Source organism: Eptesicus fuscus, chromosome 5 (genome assembly GCF_027574615.1).
Source record: "Eptesicus fuscus isolate TK198812 chromosome 5, DD_ASM_mEF_20220401, whole genome shotgun sequence".
NCBI classification, from domain to species: Eukaryota; Metazoa; Chordata; class Mammalia; order Chiroptera; family Vespertilionidae; genus Eptesicus; species Eptesicus fuscus.
Window position 1 is genome coordinate 103,417,432 of NC_072477.1, and position 12,774 is coordinate 103,430,205.

Below are 12,774 nucleotides of genomic sequence, written 5' to 3' on the forward strand. Positions count from 1 at the left end.
TTACCAATCTTAGTTTCCCTCTCTCTCTGAGTAAAGCTTCTGTACAAATGGTAGGGGTATCTAATAACCAATGGCTGTTTTAAAATCAGAGCATGTCCCCTTTTAACTAGGGCACGTTAAGGGGCAACATATATTTTACTGGTCAAATTGGCCCCAGTTCACCTGATAGGGAAAGCTTTTCATAATCAGTGATGCCCACATTTTTTCCCCAGAAGGGTAATATGTATTTAAGAATTAAATGAACCAGATACTAAACCAAAAAGGGAAAATGATTTTAAATGAAACTGATCTTGAAACTGACTAAACATTTGCTAACCATCTTTTCTTCATTATTAACTTCCATGAGAGTCTGAGAAGGCTTAATAGAGGACCTGCCCTACTCAGAATGGCCCAAACATACCAGAGACTTATAGAGATGCCTAATTATTGGCTTGCAACATATGCCTCTGTAGATGGGGAACCTTCTACAGAAGGAACATGGAGAGTCTTCTTTTCTTTTGGGGTACAAACTCTTCAACTGGGAGAAATTTGACTAGAGTCCCTCAAGAAAAAAGGCTAACCTTTTACAATATAGCTTGGCCCCACTAAAGTGGAAAATGGAGAGTTTTGGCCAATTAATGGCACCATTAAGTGTGGTGCTACCCTGTAGCTAACCTCGTTTGCACATTCCCAGGGAAGTGAATGGAGAATGAGGCTTTCTTAGATCAGTGTGTCTTTTCCATACAGGCAAGCTGTTATGAGTCAGAAATGGCATTCAGCTATATACTACCTGTAAACTAGATCTCTCTGTAATTGCTACAGAGCCTCAGAGAAAAATATACTCAAATAGAAACATTTCAAAATGGGTGAATTTGTTAGTCCTTTGCCAACATCTGCCAATCCTTGAGGAATTAAAAAGTACTGTCCTTGTTTTAAAATATATTTTATTGATTTTTTACAGAGAGGAAGGGAGAAGGACAGAGAGTTAGAAACATCGATGAGAGAGAAACATCGATTGCCTCCTGCACACCCCTCACTGGGGATGTGCCCGCAACCAAGGTAGCCCTTGACCGGAATCGAACCTGGGACCCTTCAGTCCACAGGCTGACGCTCCATCCACTGAGCCAAACCAGCTAGGGCTCACAATGCAGTTTTTACAGGGTCAGAGGTGTGTGACTCAGAATATCAAAGCCCACTGAATCTTCCCTTTAACATTCCCTGAAACCTCCTATTCAGCTGAAAATGCTATAATTGGCTTTCCAAAACCAAAGTCCCAGGACCTTTGAGATGTGAATACCAGGTACTCTGATCTGGGTCATTTAAAAAATACAAATCTCTTGAAGATAGCTACCTAAACAAATCACTTTTAACTTATTTCCAGTATTCCTTTCTAAATTAGTAAATTTTAATTAAGGTTATTGAATTTCTGGATATCCTATATAATAAAGAACTAATATGCAAATGGTTGTCACACCATAAAGGCTCAGACACTCAACACTGGGGAGAAAAGAATGGAGACCAGCCAGGCACAAATGAACTCGCAAGAGAGGAATGGGGACCAGCCAGGGTGTGGCCCGGGAGAGGGACAAGCCACCCACCCCGCAGTCCTGGGCTCCAGTGGCTGTGCCTGCGGCTGCAGCCCAGGAAATGCTACCCGCCCACGGTCCCCTGTGGCTGCGGCTGGCCTGGGTCCCAGGTGCCTGCAACTGGCTAGAGGAGGGAATCCTGGGTCCTGGGTGTAGGGCAAGGCAGAGGCAGATAGGGGCTATCAGGCCAGCAGGGGAGCAGTTAGGGGCGAACAGGCAGGCAGGCAGAGGTGGTTAGGGGTGATCAGGCAGGCAGGCAGAGGGGTTAGGGGCGATCAGGCAGGCAGGCGAGCGGTTAGGAGCCAGTGGTCCTGGATTGCGAGAGGCAGTCGGACATTCCCTGAGGGGTCCCGGATTAGAGAGGGTGCAGACCGGGCTGAGGGACCCCTGCCCCCCATGCACAAATTTTGTGCACCAGGCCTCTAGTTTTAAAATAACATGAAATACTGAAACATTGCTTGCTTAAATAAGTCTTTAAATTCACTTGCTTTTGTTTTTATTGCCAAAAGTCTATAAAATGGATTTGGGCTTTTGATAGAATGTCTGGTGCTTGCAGGTGTGTTTCTTGAAAGTGAGAGTGTGTTCATAAACGTCAATCTAAGGAATACTGGTCACTTATTTTATTTTGGTTATTATTGGAAATTGAGGCTTCTAAGAGTTAAAAGTTCAAATTAAGTTGGGAGAAATTATATGTTGTGAAAATAGAATGCATGAGGTATGGAAATTCATTTTTGAGGAAAAAATTCATGTGTTTTCTCTGAAAAATTAGTAATTCGAATTATGCTATGGTCTTTATGTGTATGGTCTTTATGTGGTATGTTTTTGTCTATGTATTATGTGTGGTAAATTTTCAGCCTCCAGATGGCATTACTAGGATATAATCTTTTATTGGACTAATTTATAAAAATTAAATACTTTTGTAAGTTAAGCAGAATTCTGTGGTCTGGATAAAATTTTTAATATTAAAACAGATTTAAGTTTGATTAATTTAGAGTTGTTACCATAAAATATGTTTTCCCTAGATTTGCTAAGAGCTTATGATATAATCTTTGGTTAAGTATATTTGACAATATTTCCAAAGTTTAAATTTTAAGACTTTTTAACTGAGAGATGACTTTGAGTCATTCCAATGGGCCCTCGGATAACTCAAGGATTTATTCTCTCTCCTTAAGAGAAATATTTTAAAACTAAATTAGGCTAATTTAATATATTTGAAATTACGTGGGAAGCTTTGTCAAATAAAAATGAATAATAACTATGTTCTATTTATATACATATATTTTGTTAAAATGAATGTTATAGAAATTTCAGTCTGCTTCAAAAAGGAACTTGGAAAGATTCAGAACCAAATTCAAACAGGAAACTCTCAGGGGTAGCAGGTGTCCAATCAGGGACACCAGGCAAGCTAAAAGTGATTCCTTGTTGGGGGAGGGGGGGGGGCATCTGCCAGTGATACTCTCGGTATTTGTGTTTCACATATTGAGGGTTTCAATGCTCAACACACACACCCCTTGCAATAAGCCATGTGACACATTTTAAAATCTTACATATTGTTTGTTCTTTATATGCTGAAATTACGTATTGAATCTAAATATATACAGATTTTATATTACTCTCTATGTCATTTACAGGAATTATCACTTACCAAGAAATTGTTGTTTTGGAATGTTATATCTTGTAGAAAAGCAGTTTTTTTTAAATCAATTGCATTATAATAAAATCTATAACCATGCCACTTTTAAGTTTTGTCATTCATGGATAGTCATTGCTTTACTCTGATGCATTTGCAGATATATCTTTAGAAAAATCCATGAAAAGGACCCTGACTTACTCTAATTTGCAGGCTTCTAAGCAGGTCATATCTTTGAACTAGATGAAGATTTATAGAACTTCAAGGAATAACTCTGTTAAAAAAAATACTGGCAAATAATCAGGATAAACAAAAGTAGTTATGGGACTAACTGAATTGAGAATAATTATTCCTATGTCTCTGTTAAAAATATTGTTGATTTTAAATCTTTTGTTTCCCAAATATAAGGAAAACTAAAAGGCAGACATTCTGCATTATAGGAACTGGTAAATTAGTAACATTCATTTCACAGTACTCCCAGGAGACAAAGATTCAAAGACCACAACAACCAGGAGATTTTGACCATTGGGAAATACATTAATTAAAGACTCTCTCCAACAATGTTAAAGGAACCTTACCTTATTAGGTACCTAACCAGGAATAGACATCTGCCCCTGTTTCTTACACTTGCTTTCATCTCAAGGATGAGAAGCCATTGACTACGGAGGAGATAGACAGTTATCCCAAGACATCAACAAGGCCTGTATGCTCACAAATTGATGCTGCTCAAACCTTGTTCTTATATTACCTAATTGTTATTAATTTAATGTATATAAGATAATTTTAATATTATCCTCCTTATGGTTTCCTAGTGGAAACAATATCTGTCTCCCCAGACCTCTACCTTTTATTAGACAAAAAAAAAAAAAAAAAAAAAATTAACTTGGGTAGCTGCTAATCTTTCCCACCTACTAGACAATGATATTCTGATTATCAGCTATGATAATGAAGTTAATGTTTTGCCACACACTGGTGGTCTTCTACTATCAATATAAGCTTTGGTACATTTTTAGGCTATAATCTAAGAGGAGTATTTTAGATGAGTATTGTCTAAATAGAGGAATGGATGAAATTAACTGCCCAGAAGAAAAATTAGAACTTCTGGATAATAGTAGATACTTGTTCCCCTCTGGCCCTTCCTTGTCTAGTATTAGACATTTTCTGTTCCTAATTGGTGCTACTGGTGTAATATTGTTACTTTTGTTCTGGGTAAGTAAATGTTATATTAGATGCAGAAAAACCAAACTTAACACAAACAGTAGAAAGAGTTGAATAAAGATGACTCAAAAATGAGAAATGATCTAGAATACTTTTTAACAAGGATCTATAGGATCTGACTGTCTCACATTTACCTGCCTTTTATTTTGAATAATAATTCTACTTTTGAATGCCATCTAAGGTTATGGTCTTGCCCTATCCCCAGTGGTCCTCCCTGTTCAGCAAGACAAATGCTGACACTGAGACTTCCTAGGAATGAGCCTTCCTAGCATCGTGGGACTCCATTATCCAACCAAAAAGGTGGTCATCAATGCATCCTTTGGATTTATTTATGGTCAAAAAGGGGAAGTGTGGATGAAAATAAGGCCACATGCTAACCTGATTATTTCAGGGAAGGCCTGCATGGCAGTCCTGCAAACTCAAAGACCTAAAGTAACCACAAAGGATGGTCTAAAATTAAACTGTAATTAAAGCAGTTACGGTGGGTAGTCACCTCCTAGGCCATTATCTTCCCTAACAAGGTCCATCTTTACCTTAACTGAGCTTATTGTCTTTTTGCATCTAAGATAACATATCCTTGAAATGTCAGGTTAACTTGTAAGTGCCCTTTTTTCTGGACCCCACAGGGCACAACCTAAATGCCCTGAGCACCAGAACAGATACCACAAATTCCTTCATTATTGTTGTTATCATAATTGTTGACTATTAACTATCCTGTACCCACCTAAGTAAAATAAGTATGTGTCTATCATTTCACTTTTTATCCAATCCCAGAGGCTTCCCAGCTTTGCTTTCTCCCGCCTCTCTAATCCATCACCAATGAATTTCATCTAACCCACCTATGTCTCCTTTTCTGACTGCAATGTATAAAAATAGGTGAAAAACCGCCATTCTCTGGAACAGGGATCGCCAACGGGTGGTCCGCGGATCCCGGTGGTCCATGAGGTCCGAAAGGTTGGCGACCACTGCTCTGGAGCATTATCCTAATCCATTGAGATTCTGCTTCTCGGCAATTGTTGACAGTTTGGCTCAAATAAACTCACAAAAACTCTTTACAGATTTGAATGTTTTTATGTTAACATTACTTGGTGTAGTCGGCATGATTCCAAAGAAGCTCACTCAGGACCAACCTGCGGACCCAGACTTGGTGCTAGGACCCAGCAAGGAGCCCATTGAGCCTGCCGGTACCCTGCCTATTGGGTGAACTTGGGTGAATTGTCTCTTGGATCCAGATTCTTCCTTGCTTTTGGTAGAGGGTCTGACTTTATTTGAGCTGTATTTTAAAATCCTCAAGGTGGGACTAAAGTTAAGGGTTGACAGAACCCAGGTATAAACTGAGACTGGAGAAAAAAAATGGGTGGCTGGTTTTGATTTTGGCTTTTCAATTGGCATTGCTTTCTGAGAGTCTGAGCAAAAAACTTTCGCCGTATAAATGAGAGCTGAACTCATTCAGCTCTAAAGATAAAGGGGCATATCCTCCCTCCAGTCTGATTTTTGGGTATTCTGAGGTGACTAAGAATCTTTGTAGAAGTGTCAAATGTGGATGGGTAAGATTTTAGCAGGTAGGTATAGAAAATTAGTGAGAAAATGGAGTGAAAAAGAATGGAAAATGTAATCTAGGGCTAAGGATGCAGGACTGCGTATTCTCAGGAATACATTTTTAACAATAAAAACTCAACTTTTCTTTCTTGTTTGTAACATCTGGGGTTTTGCATGGCTTTTTCATGGTTTGCAAACTCTAAGATCCTTGAATAAATTTTTATCATTTATTTCTAGCAAAACCTCCAGACTATTTTGAGTTTGTTTGACAAGTTGCTGATCATAATGTTAAGGTAAAAACATTCAAACCTGGAAAGAATTTTTGTGAGTTTATTTGAGCCAAACTGTCAACAATTGCCAGGAAGCAGAATCTCAACTTATTGAGATAGTGCTCCAGAGAATGGTGGGTTTCACCTATTTTTATACATTGAAATCAGAGGAGATGTAGGTAGGTTACATGAAATCCATTGGTGATAGATTAAACAGACAGGAGGAAGCAAAGGGGGAGGGAAACCTCTGGGATTGAATAAAGAGTAAAATGATAGACACATACTTATTTTACTTAGATGGGTACAGGATAGTTGATAGTCAACAATTAACATGATAACAATAACAAAGAAGGAATTTGTGGTATCTGTTCTGGTGCCCAGGGCATTTGGTTGTGCCCTGAGGGGTCCAGAAAAAAGGGCAGTTACAAGTTAACCTGACATTTCAAAGATATGTTATCTTAGATGCAAAAGGACAGTAAGCTCAGTTAAGGTAAAGATTGACCTTGTTAGGGAAGATAATGGCCTAGGAGGTGACTACCCACCATAACTGCTTTAATTACAGTTTAATTTTAGACCATCCTTTGTGGTTACTTTAGGTCTCTGAGTTTGCAGGACTGCCATGCAGGCCTTCCCTGAGCTTGTCAGGTTAGCATGTGGCCCCTTTTGTCCACAATACAAAATGAGAATACTCTATAAACACACAGTTAGGGCAGAAATATAATATTGGGGACTAGCTATAATTATCGTAGTAATAAAAAGCCTAATATGCAAATAGACTGAACAGCGGAACAACCAGTCGCTATGACGTGCACTGACAACCATGGGGCAGACTCTCAATGCAGGAGCTGCCCCCTCGTGGTCAGTGCACTCCCACAGTGGGAGCGCTCAGCCAGAAGCCAGGCTCAGGGTGAGCCAGTGCAGCAGCAGTGGCGGGAGCCTCTCCCGCCTCTGTGGCAGTGCTAAGGATGTCCGACTGGGAGCGGGACTCAGCTGTCAGTTGGACATCCCCCGAGGGCTTCTGGACTGCAAGAGGGTGCAGGCCGGGCTGAGGGACCCCCCCCCCCCGAGTGCATAAATTTCATGCACTGGGCCTCTAGTCTATATAATAAAAGCCCAAGCGACCATTATGGTGGAACGACCAGAACAATTGGTCGCTATGATGTGCACTGACCACCAAGGGCAGATGCTCAATGCAAGAGCTGCCCCCTGGTGGTCAGTGCACTCCCACAGGGGAGCGGCAGCTCAGCCAGAAGCGGGGCTCATGGCTGGTGAGTGCAGCGGCGGGGGCGGGAGCCTCTCCTGCCTCCACGGCAGCGCTAAGGAGCAGTGAACCGAGTGGTAAAGAGCAAGCAGGCGGGTGGTAAGGAGTGAGGGATCCTGGACTGCAAGAGGGATGTCTGCCTGCCGGCTTACGGACATCCCCTGAGGGGTGTTGGACTGGGAGAGGACGCAGGCCGGGCTGAGGGACACCTCCCCCTCCCCTCCACCCGTGCACGAATTTCATGCACTGGGCCTCTAGTAAGAAATATTAATCATGCTGTTTTACATGATTGTTCTGTTCTGATTAGAGAAAGCACATTCTAACCTAGCTGAGATTGTATGCCCTCGGACATGGGAGCTAACATCGGAATGCGGTCCATCCTCCTTTTCCAAGAACTGCCTGTTATTATGGAAAGATTTACAACCTTGTGGCTAAAACAATCTAGTCCTGGAGGTACCCACCCTTTGCAAATCCCCAGCCCCTATGGACTATTACCGGGTCCTGGAGGCCCCAGCCCTCTGCAGTCCCCCAGCCCGCATTGCCTGTAACCTGTAACCATTGTACTTGCCTCCTTTCCCATGCACGTATTTCTTACTTTCCCAGGTGATCTTTGTCCCTCTACCCAATATAAGCAGCTGGCTTATAGGGGAGGGCAGAGCAGATTTTTGTGGGTGACCTGCTGCTCTATCATAATGCTGGGCATTATTGGAATATACGCTCATGTACGATTTAACCCTGTCTCTGCTTAATGGGCTCAAGTAGTGACAAGCAGCCTGGACTCATCAATACTGCTCTTCTTTATCCCTGCTATATCATTTTAAAGTTTACTATAAATTTTACAGTAAGTGTAAATATTAGAAACTGAAAAATCAGTTATTGTCATTTCTTATTCAGTGCTTGAATTATTCGGAAGGCCTTGACAGCAGTTTCAAGCATGACGCTTTACTGATTTCGTTTTTCCTGATTGTAAAGAGGCTTATTTTTAGGCTAAAAGCACTGCGTTTTGAGGGCCAACTCTGCCTAAAGATAACTTCGTATGTTACGAGTACACATACTAACAAATGGGTTCCTGGTTCACAAGCGCCGCATTTACAGTCCCAGGTTCCCAGCTGAGGAAAACAAAACCCTCCTCCCTTACAGGCGGAGGCTTTTCCTTGCTACCACCGTCTTCCTCCCGACCTGCGCATCTCCACGTGGGGACCACGGCTGTTTCTCAGCCACACGGACACACAGACAAGGCCACTACGGGGTGGGCGGCGGCGGCAGCAGGCTGAGCACACGGGAGCGTTTCTCAGGAAGGCGCACGCGGTAGAGCTGTGGAGAGAGGAGGCTGGAGATTCCGCATTATGCGCGTCCAGGCAGGAGAGACCCAGGACGCTCGCGGACCTCAGTTTGGGGTCAGCAGCCACCGCCAGGCTTGTATTCAAGTGATTGGCTTCTGGGCACGCGCGGCGAAAGCTTCCGGTTCCCAGCCTCGCTCGCGCCACGGTCTTTCTCCTCAGTCCCACACCGGTCTCTCTCCTAGCTCCGCCCCCTGGCCAGGACCTCCCCTCCACCCTGAGGCCCCGCCCCCTGAGGCCCCGCCCCCTGACCGCTCCTCCTCTCCAGTCTGAGGCTCCGCCCCTTGGCGCTCCTCCCTGCCCCGTTCCATTTAATTGTTGGATTGTCAGCGCCGCACTCCCGCAGGCGGCCGGCAGGGGGCGGAGTTCGAGCTTGGATTTTTCCGCCGGGCGTCCCCCGGGAGGCGGTCGCGGAGCTGGGGAAGGGAGGGCGGGGCGCGCGCGTGCGCGCGGACGCAGTTCGTGCGGCTGCCGCGCTACTTTAGGTCGGGATCAGTGGGGAGACCGCGGCTGCCGCATCAGAGCTGACGTGGACGACGTGGGGCCGCCGCCGGCGCCGCGTAGCTGGTTTGCGGTCCCCACCTCCTCGCGTCCGTAAGCAGTGACGAGGCCGCTACGTAAATCCCTTCGCGGTGGGTAAGTGGCGCGCCGGTCCGGACTGGAGACCCAGGAGCTGGGACGCGGCGCCGGAGGCGGAGGCAGCAGGGAGGAGGCGGGGCCGAGCCCAGGCTGGGGCCGCGGGTGCGGGGCGGCGGGCTGTTCGGCGGCCTCCCCGCCGGCCCGGCTTCCGGCCCCGGTCCGCTGCCCGCTCCGCTCTCGGTCGCCGCCGCGTTGGCGGCCCGGCGGCCCGGCGGCCCGGAGCTGGGGCTGCTCGCTGCGGCCAGCCTGGCCTCTTTGAACCCGGTACTCGGTGGAAAGTCTTTCTGGAAAAGCCCTCTTGCTCGGACGGGCCTCACTCTGAACAGAAAGAGGAAGCAAGAAGTCAGGACGGTGGTTTTGGCGCAGCTGACCGCGGGCAGCGCCCGTGCCCCTGGTTTAGGTGCTCGGTTGGCGTGTAAATTAACGTTAACCCGTTTCTTCACCGAAACTTGAATCTGAGGGACATCGCCTTTGACTCATTTTGAGCCCCAGACCTGATCTGATGAGATAAGGCGAAGAAAGAGCAAATCCGCCTTAAGCCGCGGTTTTTCTTACTGTTTACTTTTAACTTTTGTCTTTTTATGGCCGGCCAGTCAGGCTCCCAGAACATGCCGAACAGGGAACAATCTGCTTGTTCACATAGCTCCTTCCTCTGCTGCCAGTCCCAGCCCACCGGAGCCCTGGGTCTGAAAGCGCCTACCCGTCCCTGCGCTCAGTTTCCGGCCAGAAATGCCGACTTACAGGATCAGCCTGAAGTCGGACCCAAACTGAGCCCCTCCGGCACTGCGGTCTACCTGCGTGGCTTGCGTAGCATTTCTTTTTTGCTTACTATGTCGGGCCTGGAGAGTGGAGCCACCTTCCCATGACATAAATAAAAACCCAGGTGCACAGCGGATAGAGGTGCAGTTTGAAAATTGTACTAGGTTACATTGATGACTCATGTTCTTTTTCAGGTGCCACAATTTTCTCAGTCTTTATACTCTTTTTGGGTGACAAGCTGCTTTCCTTTCATAGGTCAGAGTCGTCTTTAAACCTTGACTTAAACTAACGTTTCTTTCTCCAAAGGAAGGCAAATGGCAAACAATGCGTTTTGACCGGTGAATACTACGTATTAAAAACGAATGTGTACGGAACTAGGACTTACTGATCCAAAGATAACTTTTAAAGAGATATTTAAATGGATGTGATCCTGGATGAGTCAACACTGAAAGCATTGTCATAAGAAAGTGTTGATTATTACTTAAAACGTTTTTGGTGAATTTGTAAATAGATCAATGTTAAGCAAATGTTTTCCCAGTGACTTTCTGGTCAACCTGGAATTGTTTTGGCGAGTGTGAAGCTGTAATTACTCTGTTTCGTGTACATGCTTTTGTAAGAGTATATGAATAAATTTTTTTTGGCTGTGGAAACGCAGAGGAGCTCTTTAATCGTTTTGTTTTTGCATTGTCCTGGAAGGGTAATGAAATTTACAGCTGATGAATTTAACAAACTCCAGACTCCATAAGTTACTCTAGTTTCCTACGGAGGCGGGTCATTCCATGATTAAAATATGAGATATTGTTTAGAGTCGTGGCCATTTCATAGAAAGGAGGGAGGAGTTTCAGATTATTAACTTGTATGTATAAGGAATCCTGACTAAATCTTTACCACTGTACACATATATTTCTGATTTTGACTGTTTTCCCCATCTTGATATTTTCTGCAAGTAAGTACACTCAAACCTCAGTTCTCAAAGGCCTCCCACCTCAAACAATTCAATTCTTGACCAAGTTGTTCATGAAAAAATGCCGGGTTAACTTTGGTTCCTGACCTGACAACCCTTTCATGCTGATGTATCAGCATGACAAAAAGCATCTCTCAGGCCACAAAGGAGAGAATGTGCTACTATGAGGCAGTTGACAGCTAAATCGTGCCTTGTTAACATCTCGGGAAATTGTGCTGTGAACTTTTTTTTTTTTCTTGCTTTTGTTTTTGGTGAAATGGATGATTAGCATAATTTTAAAACATAAAGAGGCCATCAAGAGTGCTAACGTTGCTAAGGTTGTGAAAGAAACAATGATAACAATGATCACAGGCAATTGAAGAGGTAGAAAAACTGTTGGTGATTTAGATAAACCAAAAGCAGTTAGCTGGTGTCAGCTTTTCTGAGGCTGTGATACATAAAAAAGGGAAGATGCTATCTCTGACTTCCTGAAAGACACCCCTGGACCCAGTGCAGAAAGTGATTTGGTTAAGGCTAGTAGGGTAGTTTGATAAATTTAAGAAAATAAGTGTTTGTTTATAGACTGAACTGTACATTAGACATGTACTGTATATAAGAAAGGTTAAAAACAATCATTTAGGGGTCTGGAATGAATTAATTCAATTTACATTATTTCTAATGGGGAAACGATTATTCGGTTTTTGAACAAATTGCTTCTTGAATAGCCTCCCAGAAGGGATTAAGTTTGAAAACCGAGTTTCTACTGTAATTGGGCCTAAAAATTAAGCCAGGTTTATTGCTGAAGTGGGTAAAAAAGCACTCAAATGTCCTGTTTCATTTAGATATAGACTTAAAGACAAAAACAAAAAACCTGAACCATGCAAACACTTAACACCTGAACCATTGATATTTGACATCAAGGAAATAAGCCTGAAATGTTGCCTTCTGTTAAGTATTTCTACTTTATTGAACTGATGGATTCCATATATAAAAGTCAACTTTGAGAAGAGTTATTATGAATTGAATGTTTTTTAATATTGTTAATACAAATATATAGATTATAAAAATGTAGATTTCAGGGAAAGTGTTTCTCACCCGTTTCACATAGGTAGATATAAACATTTAAAATCATTTTGTTAATTTCCTTTTAAAGAATACATAAGGTATTTAAAATACTTTTTACCATAGGAACTTCTCAATAAACAGTGCTGTTAAAAGTAAACACTTTAACCTCATGGGTTTTCTTTTTTCTTTTTTTTTTTTTTTTTTTTTATGCTCTAGGATATCCAATAGAGAATAAGGGAGAATGAAGAGGAAAACCTAAGGGTAACATTAGTGGGAATTTATACTGATATTATTCATGAAGACACCTTGAGTCTTATTGGTATAATTCAGTTATAGCAAAGTTTAAAAATAAAGTATTTTGCACATTTCTTCACTGCCCTTCCTGGGAGTGTTGGAGGAAATTACTGGCAAGGTGTAAGTGAAACAATTTTGAGGAAAAGCATTGGCTAGGAAGTTATATGGGAGTTTTGCTTAAAGACTGTTTAAATAAACTGTCTCCCTAGTGATGGATGATGCTTGTCTCCAAGGAAATCTTACTAGCAACTC

At 43.1% G+C, this 12,774-nt stretch overlaps 1 protein-coding gene across 7 annotated transcripts in view; it reads left to right on the forward strand.

Moving 5' to 3' along the window:
* The first annotated feature begins 9,262 nt into the window (after window positions 1-9,262).
* Window positions 9,263-12,774, forward strand: part of CREM (cAMP responsive element modulator) — an 84,681-nt gene continuing 81,169 nt past the window's right edge. For 2 of the 7 annotated variants that reach the window (XM_054716649.1, XM_054716651.1), the window contains exon 1: window positions 9,268-9,458. The gene's annotated coding sequence lies outside the window, so the exon portion shown is untranslated. Of the gene's footprint in view, window positions 9,459-12,774 lie in introns of all 7 variants that reach the window. The other 5 variants (XM_054716652.1, XM_054716650.1, XM_054716645.1 and 2 more) reach the window with 5 other exon arrangements.